The sequence below is a fragment of the Lithobates pipiens genome, unplaced genomic scaffold (genome assembly GCF_037356315.1).
Source record: "Lithobates pipiens isolate NorthernLeopardFrog02 unplaced genomic scaffold, aLitPip1_a1.2 Scaffold_30, whole genome shotgun sequence".
In the NCBI taxonomy this organism is placed as follows: Eukaryota; Metazoa; Chordata; class Amphibia; order Anura; family Ranidae; genus Lithobates; species Lithobates pipiens.
In genome coordinates this window covers 153,465,482-153,487,504 of record NW_027507791.1, presented here as the reverse complement: position 1 = coordinate 153,487,504, position 22,023 = coordinate 153,465,482, and the positions used below count along the sequence as shown (strand labels likewise).

Below are 22,023 nucleotides of genomic sequence, written 5' to 3'. Positions count from 1 at the left end.
TAGTATATACAGTATATCTCTTATAGTATATACAGTATATCTCTTATAGTATATACAGTATATCTCTTATAGTATATACAGTATATCTCCAATAGTATATCTCCTCTAATAATATAGACAGTATATATCCCCTATAATATATACAGTATATCTCTTCTGTCTGTTATTCTCAGAGTGGATTAGATATTTTGCTCCCTAACCATATAGCTGGTTATTTATATTTAACACTGCATAGAGATATTTAAGAATAAAAATGCCTTTTTTTTAAACTTTACATATTAAATTATACACCACACTTTTTTTTAAGGTTATTAACCGATTAATCAAAACAATAAATCGGTCAACTAATTGATTATGAAAATAATCGTTACCTTATCTAAGATCTTTTCTAGCCAGTTACGTGACCTCCGGCCGCTCTCCTCCTCCGATCTAAGGGCTACAGTGGGAGGGCTGAGATTCCCTTCTATCATCAGTTGGGGAGGTCATGTGATAGCTGTGCTGTGCATGTGACCGGGCCGAAGAGATCGGAGAGAAAGTAATTACAAACATTGCTTTACACAAACATGTACACAGTGTGTTATGGCTTGATAAATCAGAGGGGCTGGTAGTCATCTTCATTTAACTTTATTGCCAGCTACCAATAGCGGCAGGAGGGGAGGGGAGGGGGGCGGGGCAGAGGCGGCACACACAGGGCAGGCGGGAGAGGAGAGAAGAGAGCAGTGGATGATGGAGGCATGCAACCTGACCACGGTAATCATGGATCAGAAGCCATGATTACCAAGGTCAGTACAGAGGGGGGACATAACCGGGGTTTTTACAGTTTAGAAAGTGGCAGATTAGACAGCACAAGCACTGTGCTGTTTAATCTGCTATAAGGAAACAGTATCTTTTTTTTTTATTTATTTTTTTATTTTTTTTATTTTTTGGGCTACAACCACTTTAAGGTTGGTAAAACCATGGCTCAGCCACCTGGTTTTACAGCCATCCATTCTCAAGTGAGGCCTAAGTGCACATGGCGAAACAGCTCTGAACAGAGAAACAACAAATCTGCAACAAAGTCTGCTAAAATCCTTGAAATATACATGGGTGACCTAGGTGTGATTTTGTTCTCTGCTTTTAGGCCCGATTCACATCTATGCATTTTTAGTGCTTTTTGCATTTTGCACTACAGTCCATTTAACATGGTTTCCTATGGAACACATTCTGTAGAGCAAATCTGCAAAAAGCACTAAAAATGCATAGGTGTGAATCAGGCCTTATACCCAGGTGGCCAGACCATTTTTTTCAAATTTTAAATGTAAACCCCCCCCCCTCCCTTTACAGCAGTCACACTTCGTGAAAGCCCCCTCAAACCATACATTTTCTGAAAGCATAGGACCAGTAGATTAAAAAGAATGCGCTACTAGTTTTTAAGGCCCCATAATATTCGCATAAATAATATTTTTGCTATAAAGAAAATAAAAAAAAAAAAACACACACACTAAAATCATTGTTAGCAGATACAAACACAGCAAATTTTATAAAATTCCAGCTAAATTCCTATTACGCAAAACTGCAAATAACAACTTGCTCTAAAATTTGGCATTTTCATTTCTCACAGCTTTCAGAGTTGGTAAAAGACCCCTCTAAACCATACAAATTTCTTAACCACTTACGGACCGCCCACCGCAGTTTTATGGCGGCTGTTTGAAGGAGGATATTGTGGTTATGGAAGCAGCTAGTTGCCATAACCCCAGTAATCCTTCTTCATCAGGCGGTCCACTAAAAGATAAAGGTGGTCCCTGCAGTGGATTCACCATGAGATCACTTTTATCAGTGGCGGGAGAGGGCCCCCCCTCTTCCGGCCACAATCCGTTGCCTTCCGGCCCCTTGCCAGAGCTGTCAACAGCAACGGAGGCGATCAGGTCCTCTCGATGGCTCAATATGGAGACGAGTGAGGGGAAGATGGCCCCCACCTGTCTCCATACAATTGCTGGGCAGACGCAACGTCAAAACGTCACTTCCGCCCATAGCGCGTAAAGGGTCAATTTTTTTTAAATAAAATTTTTTTTTTTATTTTTTTTTTCTTATTGCATTTTTGACCTCAGATCTCGTATTTGAGAGGACCTGCCATGTTTTTTTTTCTATTACAAGGGATGTTTACAGTCCTTGTAATAGGAATAAAAGTGACTTTTTTTTATTTAAACAGTGTAAAAAAAAAAAAAAAAAAAAAAAAAAAAAAAGGTAAAATAAATAATAATAATGTAAACGTGCCCCGTCCTGCCGAGCTCGCGCACAGAAGAGAGCGCATACGTGAGTAGCGCCCACATATGAAAACTGTGTTCAAACCACACATGTGAGGTATCGCCGCGATTGTTAGAGCAAGAGCAATAACAAGACCTCTTCTGCAATGCAAAACATGCAACCTGTAGAATTTTTTAAACATCGCCTATGGAGATTTTTAAGGGTAAACATTTGTCGTCATTCCAGGAGCGGGCGCAATTTTGAAGCCTGACATGTTGGGCATCAATTTACTCGGCGTAACATTATCTTTCACAATATAAATATGCGGTCTTATTTTTTTTATTTAAAAAAATGCATTTTTTCCAAAAACTGTGCGCTTGTAAGACCGCAGCGCAAATATGGTGTGAAAAAAAAAAAAAGTATTGCAACAACCATTTTATTCTCTAGGGTGTTAGAAAAAAACAAAAACAAAAAAAAAACAATAAAAAAACTCAATTTACTGTTAAAAACAAGTGTAAAATGCCAAACTAAGGTGGGTGTAACAAGATGTTCGCTTGCCCCCTTCCCACTCTATCTTTACTGTGGGCGAGTGTGGGCTGTAGCAAGGTGGCGATGACAAAACGTCACTTCAGTTACACATTCTGACGAGTAGCCTAATCTGACAAAACACCAGCAAATTCCCAGGAAAAAACGGTGGCTGACCATAAGGCCGTGGTCTAAATTGTGGGATAACTCGGCCACGTGATAGGGAAATCCGGAACCCCAAGAGGGATGCTCCGCTGGCCTCCACAAACATTCCTCACACAGGTCAGAGGAGAAAACGTAAGGGTACAAGGCAGACTCATCGCCAATTCACATGCAGGCTGCAGCACGAGGGCATTTGAGCATCAAATTAAAAGGCTGCCATGCTTGCACAATTGCAGCTCGCATGTGATTCTAGCCTTAAGGCTTACATTTGGAGCAGATGCGCATTCATCAGCAAGTAGATGAATACTAAAGCAAGTAGAGGTGCACCAAATTATCGGCTGAAAACTATTAATTTAGCCGAATGGAAAAAACAAAGCCGATAAAGGGGGGCATGGTCCACCCCAGGTGCTGCCCATTGCAGGAGTGGCATCCTGGCGCGCCCAGTCCTCCACTTCCTCCTCCTCGCCTCGATCTCTGTGTTTCATGGAGCTGAATTTCCCAGCCGCAGTAACAATGTACTGCCTCCTGTGATAGACGGCACACTGATCCAATGGTGGGACACTGAATCAGCGTGACGCGATTACAGACGTGGGAAATTGTTACAGCGGCCCAAGCAATTCAAAGGCTTAAATCAAGAAAAATATAGTAGTTTTTAACTGTGGGGTTAGGGGGGTGGGGGCGCTGGCACTTTAGAATTTTCTGCCTCAGGTGTAAACCCTGCCCTGGCCCTTAGTTATTTAAGAATTGTCAGATGGTGGAGCAGTCCAGCGGCAGGAAACTTTGTCGCGCATGGAACACTTTTTTTTGGGGTCGGCAGTAGCAGTTGGCATGGTGATTGACGAGATCCACGCACATTTTGGCATGGGGTTACTCCTAAAATCCATACCAGATCCGAATATCAGATACCTGGTATGGATAGGAAGGACTCCCATGAAATGATTCTTTTAATTTTTTTTATTTTTTTTACAATTTTTTATTTGCCGGCAACTGTTTTTACATTCAGTTGTCAGTGGGGAAACCCGCTGACAGCTAATGAGTCTGGTTGTTAGGACACTGGCAGGTCCTGGCTTCTAACAACCGATGCAAAAAACAGGATGCAAAAAACAGAATGCAAAAAACAGAATGCAAAAAACAGAATGCAAAAAACAGAATGCAAAAAACAGAATGCAAAAAACAGAATGCAAAAAACAGAATGCAAAAAACAGAATGCAAAAAACAGAATGCAAAAAACAGAATGCAAAAAACAGAATGCAAAAAACAGAATGCAAAAAACAGAATGCAAAAAACAGAATGCAAAAAACAGAATGCAAAAAACAGAATGCAAAAAACAGAATGCAAAAAACAGAATGCAAAAAACAGAATGCAAAAAACAGAATGCAAAAAACAGAATGCAAAAAACAGAATGCAAAAAACAGAATGCAAAAAACAGAATGCAAAAAACAGAATGCAAAAAACAGAATGCAAAAAACAGAATGCAAAAAACAGAATGCAAAAAACAGAATGCAAAAAACAGAATGCAAAAAACAGAATGCAAAAAACAGAATGCAAAAAACAGAATGCAAAAAACAGAATGCAAAAAACAGAATGCAAAAAACAGAATGCAAAAAACAGAATGCAAAAAACAGAATGCAAAAAACAGAATGCAAAAAACAGAATGCAAAAAACAGAATGCAAAAAACAGAATGCAAAAAACAGGATGCAAAAAACAGAATGCAAAAAACAGAATGCAAAAAACAGAATGCAAAAAACAGAATGCAAAAAACAGAATGCAAAAAACAGATGCAAAAAACAGACCGTTTGCCCGTTGACATCCATTTAGGTCCACTTCAGTTTTTGTTTTTTTTTTGTTTTGTTTTTTAAAACAGACAAAGAACAGGGCCTTTCGTTTCAAAAAATGGATGTGTACACTTTATATAAATAAAAAAAACAAAAACAGTATGGACTTCTTTTTTTCCACATGTACAACTTGGCATCTCTCACCAGATCAGAACATGGTGACAACTGTAAAATACATTTAGTTACATATTTACTGAACTAGCAAAGCTTCTAGCAACCTTGAAAGAGAAAAAAAATAAAATAAAATAAACCCTTAGTTAGGTCTCAAAGAAAGGCTTGGCAAAATGCCCATGTTAGGGCAGGGAGTAGATTTTAAAATTAATCATTGCTTGTTAAAACATAACAGAGAAGAAACCAAAGCATTACCTGTCAGTCCAATAAAAACATACAAGGAATTTTGATAATCAGAAAAGTTTCAGATGTTTAAGGGCGGTTGCACTGTAAAAATAGGTAACAAAATGGAATTTTGTACTTACTGTAAAATCTCTTCTCCAGTAGTTAAATAAAAAAAAAATGTAAAGTCAGCAGCTACAAATACTGCAGCTGCTGGCGTTTAAAAATAAGGACACTTGCCTGTCCAGGGTGCCCGTGGTATCCTCACCCGAAGCCGAGCAGTCTCTCAGCTCCGGGTGCAGGTATCAAGAAGTGAAGCCTTGCGGCTTCACACCCTGGTTCAGACATGGCATAGTTTCGCTGTGGATTCTACATTTGTCAGAAGTGGGAGCAAATCCCTGTATTAAGACAGGTATCTGGCACCCCCTCCCCCCACCACCCCCGAAAGGTGTCAAATGTGACCGGTGGTGGGGGAGGAACCGGATCAGCGGAAGTTCAATTTCTTGGTGGAACTCCACTTTAAAGAGGTTTTAAAAGGCAGAGGGTTTTTTACCCTAATGCATTTTATGTCTGCGATCAGTTACGAGAGCTGACAGCTTCCCACTGCTGTCAATTGGGCTGCCTATTCACAACTAATTGTGGGAGCCTCCACTGGGGTTCTCACAGATGATCGCAGACGTGGTGCATTTGCAAGTGTGAATGTACCATTATTATTAAGTTGGGGGGACAGGACATTGACCTTTGGGCTTATATGCACCTGCCTCAAGGAGGATGAACACTAGGCAAATTTAAATGCAAAGCCATCTAGTGACTACATATATCGAACAACCTCAGCAGCAATCAGTAAACAGAAAGTAAAAACTCTTAAGGAATCATTTAACTATGGCAACAGAGAGAGAGCATGGTGAAGGGCATGTGTGTCCTCCATGGACTACTAGAGAACAGGATTTTACTGCAAAATCAAGAACCAACTTTCACTCAGGAAATGTCCAGAAGCAGTCACAAAAATTTAGAAGAAAAAAAGTTAAACTGCTAAGCAACTCTTAAAGTGGTTGTAAAGGCTGAAGGTTTTTTACCTTTATGCATGAAGTTAAATAAACCTTCAGCGTGCAGCTCCGCCCTCAGCCTCCCTAATACTTACCTAAAGCCCGGTCTTGATCCAGCACGAGTCCTGAGGGACTTCCAGGTATCTCCCTCCTGATTGGCTGAGATGCAGCAGGAGGAGCCATTGGCTCCAGCTGCTGTTAATCACTGCCAGTGAGGCCAGAGCAGGGGTGGGGCTGGGCTATGCTCTCTGTGTCTTATGGATGCACAGAGTCAGCTCGGAAACGAGCACTCACGAGTGCCCTCACAGCAAGCTGCTTGCTATGGGGGCATTTGACAAGGGGAAGGGGCCCAGAGCACCGTCAGGGGACCCGAGAAGAGGAGGGTCGGGATGAATAAAAGAAAATCACCACTCTAGGTTGGTTTCCACCTGTGTCACCTCCATTGCATGCTAGCAACTTGTCACAGGCTTAACAGTAGAAGAGAAGAATCTGGTCAGCCGCATATCGGGCCTGCTCTGCAAACCACGGCACAAAGCAGGCAAGTATGACGTTTACTTTATTTAAAAAAAAAAAAATTCCTTTACAAATCACTTTAAGTGTGTGGCATGATGAATCACACATTACTGCATGTAGGATCTTGCATCCACACAATAGATTTCTATGATTCACAACACACCTTGCATTCAGACAACATAACATGTTTGAATAGGGGAGGGGATACGGTTATCTACTGGCCTCTTCCCCATTCACATTGTTGTAGTCTATGAACATACAATGCAAGGATTGCTGTGAATGGAGGAGAGGATGCAAAGGGGTGGGCTGCCATCAGGACTTTCATTGTACTTCATTACATATGTTACAATCGGACTGCACAATCTCCTTTAGGTCTATCAAAACTTTGCAGTGCAAGGGCCTGTCTGATCGGATACACAGTAAATTGATTGGATAATTTAAGTAGGCTGTATTACATAGGTTTGCTAGACTGTACAGAAACTTTAGGATCAGGCTAACATGTATGGTGAGCCGAGACCCAAGTCTGTTAACCCATGCAGTACTGGAAGTTCAGGGCTCTGAAGAGAATCCATCTTCTCTGAATAAATTATTTCTATGCAAAGAAGTCATCAACAGGATGCCGAATTCACTTCACTACAGTTAAGTTATGTGACAGAAGCTGTACCCCAAAAAATATTTTTTAGGTAGTAATACTAATAAACCCAATTTTTGGCATTTTTTTCCTTTTTTTTTTTAGCTCAACACTTTGAGCACAATAAAATAAACATTTCTCAGCAAACCATTAAAATGATTACTCTAGCACAGTTATCAGCTTTCAATGTTGCTGGTTCCTGCTCTGAACTTCCAGACCTCACAGGAGTGTTAGATGGGTGACATGTTTACAAGGCTTACTAGGTGATGTGCGATGGCACAGCGATCACATGGTAGCTGGGCTGCTCACAGCAGCCCAATACCGAGCACCACAAACCGCTGTGTCCAGACACAGCATTTGCAGTTTGTACCTCTGCGCACCCCCAACATACAGCTACGTTGCGGTGCCTGGGAAAGCCACCAGCCAAAAAATTATGGTTGGCTGGTCAGCAAGTGGTTAAAATCACTATCGTGACCCTAAACAATATCCTTATTTGCAAAAAACAAACCATTAATAGCCACTATCTATTGGACCTGTAATCTATTTTTCTTAAAATCTTTTCTGTTTTTTATGCCTCCTTGTAACATCCTCTCTCTCTCTCGTTTGAAACAAGCAGTAAGTTAGTTGCTCTATGCACACTACATATTTCCCATTTCTTTTTGGGAGCAAGCAAGAAAGTGTACCTATGATCCTACATAAAGTGAGACCACGGAGAACGAAGCCAGCCACTTTTTAACAGGAAGTGAGATCACAGAAGCAAAAAATGAATTTAGAAGAGATCAAAAGAAGAGTTAAGAATACATACTTCAATATATTGTTGCAAGCCGCATCTTTGCAGCACTGTAGGAGTGGTGTATACACCGCTCCAAAAGCGCCCCTGCCCGATGAAATCAATGGGCAGAGGCACCAAAGCTCCATTGCAGCGGCGCTTTGCGAGCAGTTTTAACCCTTTTTCGGCCGCTTTAACGACGACGCCCCCAATGCCCCAGTCTGAAAGTAGCCTCCTAGTGCTCAGACTGTTGCTCAATATAGTTTGCAGAAGATAGCTGAAAAAGCCGCTAACACTGGTTAAGAATTCAGTTCAGACCACAGAAATTTACAAAGATGTAGAATTACGGACAGATCAATGAGTATTGTTTTACACTTTCAAAAAATGTATTTCTCCTAAAGAAATTTAGTGCTTGCACTATATCTTAGGACTTGTAAACTGCATTATTATATTTTTGTTCTTAAAGCGGGAGTTCTGCCGTTTTTTGTTTTTTAAAAGTCAGCAGCTACAAATACTGCAGCTGCTGACTTTTAAAATAAGGACACTTACCCGCCCAGCGCGCCCGCGATGTCGGCACCCGACGCCGATCTCTCGATCGGCTCTCGGGTGTTGCCGCCGCCATCTTGGGTATGGGAATTAGGAAGTGAAGCCTTGCGGTTCCCTACTGCGCATGCGCGAGTCGCGCTGGGCAATAAGGTTGGTCCCTGCTGTCTCTGGGATCCGTGTGTTTCCCAGCAGACAGCGGGGGACCCGCAGGAAGTGGCGTAAATACCCGCAGATTCTGCGGATATCTATGCCGGAAATGGGTGCAAATACCTGTACTATACAAGGGGAAGGTTTCCAATGAGCGGAAGTTCCACTTTAGGGTGGAGCTCCGCTTTAAGTTTAGATATATATCATAAAAAAGATGGACTATATCTATAGGACTTCAGTGAAGATTAGATTTCATTAGCAGCCATTCATACAGACATCTAGACAGCCTTTTTCAAACAAGGTTCCCAGGCACCCTGGCAAAATCCCTAAAAATTGCCCAACAATTGTATACAAACAGAGATTGGATCAAACCTGCCTTTCAGTTACAGAAAGCCACACGGTTTCATGGTGCACCATTACAACCTTCTATTCGCTGGCCTCCTAACAACCAATGACATCATCGGTTGATATAGAATAGCATCCTTGTTTGCCCCCGCCCTGCCCATCACTGTCCGCACTGGGGTCACATTAGACGAGCAAGGAAGAGAAACATTTGCATACTAGTCAGTATGTGCAAAGGTTTGTTTTGCTTTGGAATAATAAACCTCTGTTGGGTGCCCTACGTGTGTGGATGTTGCTAGGTTGTTATATAAAACTATTCGTTTAGTTTTTATCATTTTATAATGGGGTGCCACGACAAAAGTGATTGAGAAACACAGATCTAGAAGGATCCAGTCCATTCTCTCACAAATGCCACCTTTGCCGATTCACTAACCACTTCTGGACTGCCCCACGCAGATATACTGCGGCAGGGCGGCCCTCCTGTGCGAAAACACAATTGGACACAGCGAGAGCAAGTCAGTGGGCCCAGCAGACTCGATGCTCTCCTACACCTCGCGATTGCTCTGAGGAGAGGCAGACCACTGTTTTGTGAGAGGGGAAGATGGAGATCTTGTGTTCCTGCTAAGCTCTGGTTTCCCCCAGTCAAGGAACCCCCCCCCCCCCACATAGTTAGAAAGCATGCCCTAGGAGCGCATTTAACCCATTGATCACCCCTTATATTAACCCCTTCCCTGCCAGTGTCATTAGTACAGTGACAGTACTTTTTTTTATTAGCATCACTGGTCCTCAAAGTGTCACTTAGTGTCAGATTTGTCCACCTCAATGTACCAGTCCCGAACAAAAAAGAAAAAAAAAAAAAAACACCAATCACCATTATTACTAGTAAAAACAATAAAAAAATTATTATAAAATTCCATAAATATATCCCATAGTTTGTAGGCGCTATGACTTTTGCGCAAACAAATTAATATTTGCTTGTATGGATTATTTTTACCAAAAACATGTAGCAGAATACATATTGGCCTAAGTTGATGAGTACATTTTCCACATTTTTTTATTGGGTATGTTTTATAGCATAAAGTATAAAATATTGTTTTTTTTCAAAATTGTTGGCTTTTTTTTTGGGTCACAGCGCAAAAATAAAAACCAAAGAGGTGATCAAACACCACCAAAAGAAAGCTCTACTTGTGGGGGGGGGGAACAGTACATACATTTTATTTAGATACAGTGCCGCACAACCACGCAATTGTCAGTTAAAGTAATGTGTTGCCATATTCCAAGAAACGGCCTGGCCATGAAAGGGGGTAAACCTTCCAGGGCTGAAAAGGTTAAGCAAAGATTGGGAAACACAAAATAATCCTCATCAGTACAGTATGATGCAGAACCTCCCTGCTTAAAGCAGAGTTCCATTTACAAGTGGAACTTTCGCTTTAAGGCCTCCTCACCAGCTCCCGTTTGTGAAAAGGAACTTTTGGGAAGGAGGGAGGGGGGAGCAGGTACACGATTTTGACAGATACCTGTTCCCAGTTCTGGTCTGGTCACCTTAGGCAATCGGAAGCTCTCCCTCCTAAAGTCTTCTGGGATGCATGACAGGTCCTAGAAGACTTCGGGACCAGTCACAGAGTGCAGCACTGCTCACACATGCGCAGTGGGCACCCGGCTGTGAAGCCGCAAGCTGTCACAGCTGGGTGCCCATGGTAGAGAAGCCGGCACTGCCGAGGGAGGACATGAGGAGAACGAAGCGTGGGCGAGTTCACCGCTGGATCGTGGGAAAGGTTAGTGGACGTTTATTTAAAGTCAGCAGCTTTGTTGCTGCTGACTTAATAAACAAATATATGACTGGAACTCCCCTTTAAAAATTGTACAGGATAAAAATCAGTTACACATTTGTATGAAAATTTCCATCAGTATATTCGATGACAATGAATGTTGTTCCGAAGTACTTTCGAACGTTTGCTTTTAACATCTGATTTTGGAGTGACTGGATCTTCCCAAATTAAAAACACATTCAGCTTTAGAAATTTATTTGTTTGAAAAAAAGAAATGCTCCATCCTGCTCCAAAATTTACATGGAGTTTAAAAAAAAATGCCGATTCAAGCCCACTAACGATTAGAAAAATGGACATTCTTAACATAAAAATGTTTTTTCTGCTTCTCCTTCAGTGCTTGCCTGGCTCCTCTGTTATCCCATGACTGGAGGGGGATTCATGGTGGGCAGTGGCAGAATGTTGCTGATCTCCCTTTTATTGATCTTCCCTGTGCTGAATGAACAGAAAAGCACTTAGTTCTTAGAACTTTCAGGTTAACAGTTAACCACTTCAATACTGGGCACTTTCAGTCCATTTTTCCCCAAGCCAATTTTCAGCTTTTCAGCGCCATTGCATTTTGAATGACAATTGCGTGGTCACGCAACACTGTACTCATATGACATTTTTATCATTCTTTTTCACATAAATAGAGCTCTCTTTTGGTGATATTTAAACCACCACTTGGGTTTTTTTTTTTTTTTTTTTTTTGCTAAACAAAGGAAAAAATACTGAAAATTTTGAAAAAAAACACTAAAACATTTTTCTTAGTTTCTGTTATAACATTTAGCAAATAAGTAATGTTTTCTTCTTCACTGATGGACACTGGTAAGGCTACACTTACGGGCACTGACGAGGTAGCACCGATTATAAGTGTCCCGATTACCTATGCAAATTTCCCATCACACTTGCTGGTTACCGGCTCCCCTTTAATCGCGCTTTGACAGCACGTGAGGAAAGAAACGCAGAACACCAGCAAGTGCATTTACATGTGATCAGCTGTGATTGGACACAGCTGATCACATGATAAAAGGCTGCTGCGATTGGCCTTTTACCTCAATCTGATCAGCTGTCTCCAAAGGACACAGTGATCACAGAGCACATCTGAGGCATGTTATGGGAGGACGTCCATGGACCCCCCCCCCCAGAACAGAGCCGTGCTGTAGCCATTTTTCTTCTATGCCGTGGTATTGAAGTGGTTAAAGGAATAATAAACCTGTTTATCCATGGCCTTCCACATATTTCCAAAGTAATTTTTTAAGATGTTTCTCAGCTTCCAGGAGGTAGGGGACAGAGATCTGATGTCACACACAGCACAGTCTGAGTAGTCTGTGGGGACAGAAAGGGCACACCCTCCTCTATGCAGTCTCACTGACTGCACAGCTGAGGCTGTCAATTACCTGCTGTGTTGGGGGGGGGAATGTGCCTTCTCAAAGGATTACCTGGTGTCTGAAGAACTGTCAAATAGAAGAGGGGACACACACACACACACACACACTGCTATAGACTGAGGCACATACACATTATACGCTTTGTTCAGCTTGGTTTACAACCACTTTAATATCTTACTAGCAGCAACCATGCAAATCTGAGATACTCGATACCTCCATATAGAGTACATGTGTTCTTCCCTGTTGGACTCCAGAACACCTTTGTCATGGAGATTTGAAGTGTTCTTTAGTCCAGCAGGGAGAACTCAGGCATGGCTGAGAATACTGCTTGAAAATTCAGCATAGGCAGCTAATTACAGGAAACTAAAGTGGTATGAAAGCTTGATTTTTTAAAGGTATTTCAGATACTATTAAAATGGTTGTAACTTATTTTTTTAAATAAAATAAACATGTTATATTTGCCTGCTCTGGGCAATTGTATTACAGAGAGCAACCCAGAACCTCCTCTTCTGGTATCTGGTAATGCTCTTGGCTCCTCCTCTTCTGTGTGTGCCACCATAGGAAGATGCTTTCTATGGTGGGACACCTGTGGTCAGGATTTGATTGATAGCAGCAGGAGCTGCTGTCTCTGAGCTAAGGCTGCTTTCACACTGGGGCGGGAGCAGCGTCGGTGGTAAAGCGCCGCTAAAATTTTTTAGCGGCGCTTTACCGTCGTTTTAGCGGCGGTGTGCGGGCGCTAGCGGGGTGGTTTTAACCCCCGCTAGCGGCCGAAAAGGGGTTAAACCCGCCCGCAAAGTGCCGCTGCAGCGGCGCTTTGCCGGCGGTATTGCCGCGGTGTCCCATTGATTTCAATGGGTAGGAGCGGTTTAGGAGTGGTGAATACACCGCTCCTTCACCGCTGCAAAGATGCGGCTAGCAGGACTTTTTTCACCGTCCTGCCAGCGCATCGCTCCAGTGTGAAAGCCCTCCGGCTTTCACACTGGAGTTAAAGGGGCCGTTTTTTTTCAGGCGTTACACAGGCGCTATTTTTAGCGCTGTAACGCCTGAATACCGCCCCAGTGTGAAAGCAGCCTTAGAGGGAGAAGCTGTAACAGCACTGGATGGAGATAGGATTCAGGTAAGTATCAAGGGAAGTGAGGGGGCGATACAACTAGTGGAACACAGCTTAAGAGCACGCAGACACGGTGTGCCTCCATACCAAGTTGTTTGCTATGGGGACACATGTGGAAGAGGAGGTGCCAGGATCACAGCTGGGGGACCCAGGAAGAGGAGGATCAGGACTGCACAGAGCAGGTGGGTATAACACAGGGTGGATATAAATCAATTTTTTTTTTATCTGATTTTTTGATTTTAAAAAAAATCTGATTTTTTATTTATTTTTTATTTAAATCAATGTTTTTGACGTTTATCAAAATTATTTTAATAAAATGCTTTTGACATGAAAATCTATCTAAAGATAGTTTTCTATTTAAGATGCATTAATAATTTAGTGTATTCAGTATGAAATTGAGTTAGGTTATGTAGCATGCGGCTGTATATTCTCCAATATTTACATTTTTGGTAAACTCATTCAATGAATCCAAGCTCTGCAAGCTAAGATAACATGCACTGCATTGATGCATTCACACAATGGGGATTATTTACAAAAGGCAAATCCACTTTGCACTACAATATAAAAGGAATATTCCTGAACTTTGGTTTATCTCATGGTTACTTTGACATTGGGGTTAATTTACTAAAGGCAAAAAGGCACTTGGAAGTGCAGTTGCTGTAGATCTGAGGGGGACATGCATTTTTGCTTGTACACGATTGGATGATAAAATCAGCAGAGCTTCCCCTCATTTCAGATCTTCCCCTCAGATTTACAGCGACTGAACTTCCAAGTGCACTTGTAGTGAAAAGTGGATTTGCCTTTAGTAAATCAACCCCCATGTCACAGTAACCATGAGATAAACCAAAGTTCAGGAATATTCCTTTAGCCAATTGTTTTGCAAATTATGTACACTACAAACTGTATGACTGAATCGGTTCTGATATCGCTGTTTTACTAACCCAACAGCTCATTATTCCAAATGGGAAACCTTTATTTTGTTTGCAAATATTAAAGATTCTAACTAGCAGAAATAATAAGTCCTCACATTTAAAGGGCACCTGTAACTTCAGATTCATCATGGCAGTGCCTGTTAGCGGGCATCCACTCACAAGTTGCAGCCACCTCCCTCACCTTGTTGTGTCACTGCTGCATCACCAGATGTCCTATTAAAGTGAATGAGACTTTCGGTGAGTCAACAGCGGGTCAGAGGAGGAGCCGCTGCAGGACAGCGAAGACAGTTGCTCTTTAAAAAATATGATTTAAATCAAGCCTTTTTACTAGAGATATAAATCAAATTCACCCTGGTATAACATGTTTGTTATTTTAATTGCTTCCCGATCAACCGCCGCAGTTATACTGCGGCAGGTTGGCTCCCCTGCACGAGCCATCATAGCTATATGTCAGCTTGCGGGGTGGGGATAGCACGCACACGCCCTCGATGCACAGCGGGGGTGCCGATGCTCGTGGCTGACGGTCGCTGGCCACGAGCGATTGTGACCAGGAGACAAAGAAAAGGGACCAGTGTGTGTAAACACACACTTCCCTGTTCTGAGAAGAGTGACAGATCGTGTGCTCCTATTAGCTAGGAACTACGATCCGTCACTTCCTCTAGTCAGTCCCCTCCCCCTTCAGTTAGAATCACCTCCCAGGGAACACAGTTAACCCCTAATGTTAACCCCTTCACTGTCAAAAAAAAAAAAAAGTCCTGCAAGCAGCTTCTTTACAGTGCTGTAAAGAGGCTGCTTGCAGGACTTTGACGCCCTGCCAGCGCAGCGCCTCAGTGTGAAAGCACTCTGCCTTTCACATTGAAAGAAGCCACATCTGCAATCCCAGGCAGTTTACAGTCGATTTTTTAACGCTAAAGCGCCTGAAAAATGCCCCAGTGTGAAAGGGGTTTGGGAGCTAACGGCGTCGGCAGGGGACTGAAAAAGAAGCGGTAAGGGACCGTTTTATGTAATATTATTGAACAGAGCAGTTAAGTATATGCTCTTCTTTTATTTCGAAGCCAAAAAAAAAAAAAAAAAAAAAGGAGCCTATAGAATTACTTGTAAGCTTCGTTCTCACGGCCGTAAAAATGTTACTGCTGTTACTACATGTGCTTTCTAGGAGAAATGTTTCTGTGTAATGATCAGTAAATAACTTGCATATAGGTGCATTTAAATACATAAAGATGTGTATGTAAACATAATGATTTATTTTTTACCTTTGTTTAGACTTAATTTACGTGTTTACAAACGCATATACATGCATTTAAATGCAAAAAAAGTGTATAATCTTAGATGCAGATTTTAGGGGGGGGGGGGGGAAGCGCCCGGCTGCCAATAGTGTAGTAAGCCTGTTGGAGGAGGCATGGTTTGGCCTCCGAAACGCGTTCCCGATTAGCTACAACACCCAAGAACCTGACAACTACTGGCGGCCTTGTACCTCTCTGCCCCCCTTCCCCAACTGTTTTGCAGTGCTCAGGTCCCCAGCCCTCCTCAAAGAGGCAGCCTAACCTCAGCCAGCTGTGATATGATAGTAAGACACTAATTAGATAAAACCTAGACCGCCAAGATTAATTCCATTTCTCTGTCAATTACTAATTATAATTTTTTCTATTATATACGGTGGCAATTTATTGGTCAGTAAATATTTATAAATGATCTTAGCTTATTATAGCCACTATCCAACTATTCAATTTAGATCTTACAGATTTGTTTTTTTAATTTTCAGCAAGTGTACGGTTGATTTTTATTTTTTTTCGTTCATAAGTTTCTGCTCAAGACCTGCTTGGTACAGATCAAGACATGGCAGCACGTTCACCAGGCAGAGGTGGCAGCTCAGCGACTAGGCAGTACAGTCACCAGGTAGCGGTGACAGTATGGTGTAGCGCTGATCTTTTGTTTTCTTAGGAGTTTCTGCTCAAGACCCACTGGGTACATGGCAGCTCAGTCACCAGGCAGCGGTGACAGTATGGTGTAGCGCTGATCTTTTGCTTTCTTAGGAGTTTCTGCTCAAGATCTGCTGGGTACATGGCAGAGGTGGCAGCTCGGTCTACCCGGCAGCGGTGGCAGTATGGTGTAGTGCTGATCTTTTGCTTTCTTAGGAGTTTCTGCTAAAGACCTGCTGGGTACATGGCAGACGTGGCAGCACGGTCACCAGGCAGCTAACCAATTACATCAATTAACAACTAAAAGAGGATTATTGCGGCAGCTGCCTTATTAGTGAATGAAGTTCTGTGCCAACCTAACCTGGAGGCCTTCCATTATCTATATCCAGTATGATGGGAATGAATGACATGTACTGATAAAGGAGAGATTCCTGAGATCCCATCCCTCCTTCTCACACAGCCCTTCCTGGCACCTCAGAGGCCTCTCCCAGCACAGGCTCATCCCTGGGAATGGGAACTCCAGCAACAGGTTGCACACTTCTATGAGCTCCACACATCACAGCTCCTCACACACTACACAGGGCCAGTTCAGTAGACAACGGCCAGGCCCAGTTCTCTGCAAATGCTGGTATTTGTAGTTCCATTAAGCTGTCTCAATAGAACTACACCCTTCACACCCCCTTCACCTTTGTGTACAGGTTGTGTGGAGGAAGTCTCTCTGCCCCTAAGCCCAGCGGCGGACCGTACCTTGTATAGCCAGCAGACGGTCTCGTCACTTTTGCAATTTCGGTACAATAATGTTCCTTCTCCCTGCACGGAACGTCAAGACAGTGACGCGGGAGTATCCCAGACTTCACATACAGCTACTGCGCATGCGGTAACAACAGGGGAAAGCCAGGCAAAAGGACGCTGCGCATGCTCACAAGCCCTTGTAAGGTTCCGATACCGCGCATGCGTATTCTGTGGGGCTGGGAAGACCAGTTTATGTTTACTACTAGTGGTTGGAACCGGAATGACGTAACGCGGTTAGAGATCACGGGTGCTCCCGTAGGGAAGGCTTGACAACACGCATGCGTAGTAAAAAACGGCTACAAGACAGCGCTCCCTCTGCTGGGGAAAGCATAGATCTACAGTTCTTCTCAGGACTGAAACCGAGTTGCTTGAGGCATAAATGATTGTACAGTACTGTATTGCTACTGCCACAGCATTTTAAAACAGGTACATTTACTAAATCGGTGACCTGCAGCACCTATCCTCATTAACCACTTGGGGGGAAAAAAAATTTATGTTGCATAATTTTTGCAGTTTTTTACTAAATGCTTATTTTTAGGAAAAAATACACCTCATTTATTTTAAAGCCAACAAGTACAATATTGGACCCATTTCTTTCTAACATATAAATGATGGGACAGTTTTAGTGGTTCAACATCATACAACACCTAATAGATAAGGCACCACATCCCTGAAAATTGAAACATGAATCAAAAAACAAGAGAGGGAATTAGGGATGTTAACGGTGCAAATAGCGAATAGACAGTAAACATTATTGAATAGGATACAGAATTATAATACAAATATTTATTGAATTCAAAGTTAAAATCATTAACAAATTATGCTTGAAAAATAAAAACACAGGACAATGCAGTGCAGTGGTTGTTCTCATTAAACACACATAATCCCGACATGTTTCACAATAGGTTGCTTCTTCAGGGGATGTGTGAATATTTCAACAAAATCTTAAACCACTACGTAGATGATGGAGTAGGGAATTTGTCCACCTCAGGAGTTAACCACAACCATGCTGGGTCGCAGGGGGCTAAAAAACCAGCCAAAAATTGATCAATTGAATAATTGTGGAAATATGGGCGAGCATTGAAAATTTAGCACTCAAGAAGACAAACTACCGAAAGAGTACCAATGGTAGGTACAAGGTCTTGAGAATAAAGCGTCACCCTTGGCTAGCTGCAGATTTTAACTTTGAATTCAATAAATATTTGTATTATAATTCTGTATCCTATTCAATAATGTTTATTATCTAGTCGCTATTTGCACCGTTAAAATCCCTAATTCCCTCTCTTGTTTTTTGATTCATATAAATGATGGGGTTGTGTAGAGTAAAGAGATATCACAATATGGGTTCACACATATGCGAATTGGATGGTGATTTTCCAGCATCCAATTCGCATGACAAGAATGTGTGACCGGCTCTCAATGGAGCCGCTTCATCCATCTCAAGGGCAGCCGTAGTCGACATTGAAGAAGGGTCCTGTGCGTCTTCTGGTCCAATTCAGGTGCAAATTCAGGCAAAAATTTGCACCTGAATCGGTGAACAGGGAAGCACCAGACCCCATGCTGTGAGCCCCAGTTGCAGAATGTGTGAACAAAGCCTCAAGTTTTATAATTGCATATGCCTGTGGAGTCTCAAAATCTTATGGTACCCAAAACTGTCCATATGTGACATTTTAAAAGCCTTTACTCATCAGTTTAGAGCTAGCCCGAAATTCTGGCCCTAGAATTATTGCTTTCACCCTGATATTCCCATTGTTCATTCATTTGCAAGCAAAAATGCTGTTCTTTGATCCTTTCACCTTATTGGGTGAGTGGGTGAAACTTCACCACATTCACTAAGCTCTGGGGAAAATGTGTGCAACTGCACTTGCAAAGTGCACAGTCTATTTGCCTTTAGCAAATGAACCCTTTGGGGGTCTATTAAACCGCACAATGTCCTCCCTCCCCACCCTCCAATGCAGCTATTCAAACACTGATCATGTTTGAATAGCTGCATTCTCAGCTACACTAGCCTAGAAATGACAGCTATGACCCTGGAAGTAATGTGATACAAATCACTTCTGGGCAGTGTTGCCAACTGCCAGTAGATTTACAGGCAGCCTGTAAATTTAACCCCTTTTTCAGGCTGCTTGTAAAAGTCAGTTACGGGAACCAGTGCTCGTAAAAAAAGATTGGCGTGAGCCGACCAATCAAATGCGCATGCGCCGACACAAAGCCGGCCAGGCTCGTATGCGCTCGGCCAAGCAGTGCATGTGCAGCAATATAATTGCGCCGCCCATCGCCATTTTTGAATAGATCTAGAGAGACAACGGCAGCCGACTCCTGTCCTGCAATGCACTCGTCGGCAGAGGAGCGGAGCGGGGTGAGGTGAAACTGGGGGAATATCATTGCTAAAAGGGGACAGAGAGAGAGGAGGACATTTCTGGGAGCTGGAGGCTGAAGCCATGCCATGCAGGAAACAGAGACTGATGTGCTCTGTGACTGTCCACCTGTGCCCCTTTCACCTCTCCACAGGTCAGGGCAGCACATTGCTGCCCTGACCTGTGGAGAGGTGAGAAGGGTTGAGGAGGAGGACACAGCACACTGATGATGTGGACTGGAGAAGTAACATGATGGTGGGCAGAGGAGGAGGCTATTGTGAGGGGGTTAGGAGGTCACTATCACGTGAGCAGCATCTGTCCATTTCCTGTCGTTTGTCCGCAGCCTCTGTCCACCTCCTGTAGTTCGTCAGCAGACTCTGTCCACCGCCTGTAGTATATCCGCAGCCTCTGTCCACCTCCTGTAGTACGTCTGCGACCTCTGTCAACCTCCTGTAGTTTGCAGCCTCTGTCCACCTCCTGTAGTATATCCACAGCCTCTGTCCACCTCCTGTAGTATATCCGCAGCCTCTGTCCACCTCCTGTAGTATGTCTACAGCCTCTGTCCACCTCCTGTATCATGTCTACAGCCTCTGTCCACCTCCTGTATCATGTCTGCAGCCTCTGTCAACCTCCTGTATCATGTCCGCAGTCTCTGACCATCTCTTGTCCTTTATCATGTCTGTAGTCTATAAGGGGATCCAAGAAAGGAGTCAAGAGAGGGAGCACCGCCAGGATGGGGGTAACGGGAAGAGACAGACATGTATGGACTGTGGAGAGGAGACTATAGAATAAAACCAGAGACGCCAGGCTGGAGCCATCTGACTGAGCCCTGCACGGTGCACCTGAGAGGAGGTCAGTGACAGTGCCACTAGGCCAGACTGAGGGTGTCACTGATGTAAGGGGGGAGTGATATAAAGATTCCCCCCTATATTAGTAATCCCCCCTTACCTTAGTGTATTCACTCTGCGGAAGGTGGTCTCTGGTCCCCATCCTGCAGACTCTGATGTACTCTGATGTAAGGGAGAACTCTGTGCTGGCTGGGTTATAGTATCCTGACCTTCATGTAAATTGAGAAATATGTTTTTTAACTTTTTTTTTACTTAAAGCGGGATTCCATTGACCTATCGTTTTTTTTTCTGGGTGTTTGATAAACTTTGGTAATGGTAATATAGTACTCACTTTTTGTGTTTAATACCTCCCCCACTTTCCGATTTTGTCAGCAAGAAGTTATATAAATTCATCCTGGCAGTTTTCATTTTGCTTGTGGGCAATTGAAGCCCACAAGCATTTATTTCCGGGATGCTTCCCAGCATTCACTGCTCGATCCCACGCATACTCATTGGTAACAGCGAGCAGCACCATAAAATTCCGAGTTCCGAGATCTTGCATGGCGGTGGCGGTGTTCTGCACTAAATCTTGGGAAGACTGAGACTAAGCTCCCGGGGGACTTTACGGAGTCGGGGAAAGGCGATAAACATGCCGGAAGTAGAACTAATAATTAAAATTAAAGAGTAATTACGGCGATATTATTTTTTAAAGGGGCATTTGAGCATCAATGGCAGTAACAGAATGGTTTAAGATTTAGTTGAAAATTTGGGTACAACACCGCTTTAAACACATAGCTAGTAGCACTAGCTATGTGTTTATAGTTCATATATAGATATTTTCACTGTTTAGTACTAAAAACAGTAATTGTAGGTACTTTTTATGCAGTGCCAGTAAAGAATGTGGATCCGTCAGGAAATTTCACGATTTTGTGCCAGTAAAAAATTGGTGCTGTTTGTAAATGTTGGCGTTCTGCCAGTAAATTCCACTTCGGGGGGTTGGCAACGCTGCTTCTGGGGTCATTAGTTGCCGGAGGAATCAGGGAATGAATCTTCCCTAGAGTTTTCCCTGCTTTCACTGGGGAAGTAGTTACCCATGATACCAGGCTCACTGGAGGAACCGGAGAGCCTGGAAAACTACAGCGAGTGCTGCCAATGGGGCTGGGGAGGAGTCACCTTTTGACAGCCCTATAAAAGTGATCGGGGGGCTCTAGAGCCACTTGATCACATTTATCAGAAAGCTCACAGTTGCAGCAGCAGCTATGAGCTTGATTTAACCACTTGCCTACCATGCCATCTATAAACGTACCTTGGTAGACAAATGGTTAAGGGCTAAATAGTCACAATATTCAATATATGTAATGCAAGCAAAATCATGTAGTAAAAAAATACAGAGACCGCAGGCATGCTATAGTAAGGTGACTAACGTATTTTCGACACCATAAGGCACACCGGATTATAAGGCACAGTCTCAATTATGGGTACTATTTCTGTACTTGACCCATACATAAGGCGCACTGCATTATAAGGCGCATGCTAAAACATACGGTCTACAAAAAAAAGGTAATGGAAGCAAAACAGTGAGTTCACTTGTACTTTATTCCACTATTTAACAATATACTCGCATTAAGACCCCTTTCACACCGCAACCCCCTTTGCGTCTGCGGTAAAATGCAGCTATTTTTAGCGGCGTTTTACCGCCGGATTTGCGGCCGCATTTGTCCGCTAGCGGGCGCTTTTACCCCCACTAGCGGCCGAGAAAGGGTTAAGACCACCGGCAATATTCCGCAATAGCTGCGTTTTTCCGGTGGTATTACAG

General features: G+C 43.0%; 1 protein-coding gene across 2 annotated transcripts in view; it reads right to left on the bottom strand.

The window, feature by feature from the left end:
• PALS1 (protein associated with LIN7 1, MAGUK p55 family member) overlaps positions 1-17,159 on the bottom strand; it is a 247,882-nt gene extending 230,723 nt beyond the window's left edge. Inside the window, exons 1-2 of one of the 2 annotated variants that reach the window (XM_077465006.1) lie at positions 16,979-17,159; positions 372-493 (exon numbers count right to left, since the gene is read on the bottom strand). The gene's annotated coding sequence lies outside the window, so the exon portion shown is untranslated. The remainder of the gene's footprint in view (positions 1-371; positions 494-16,978) is intronic. The other variant, XM_077465005.1, reaches the window with a different exon arrangement.
• Between the last annotated feature and the right edge of the window lie 4,864 nt (positions 17,160-22,023).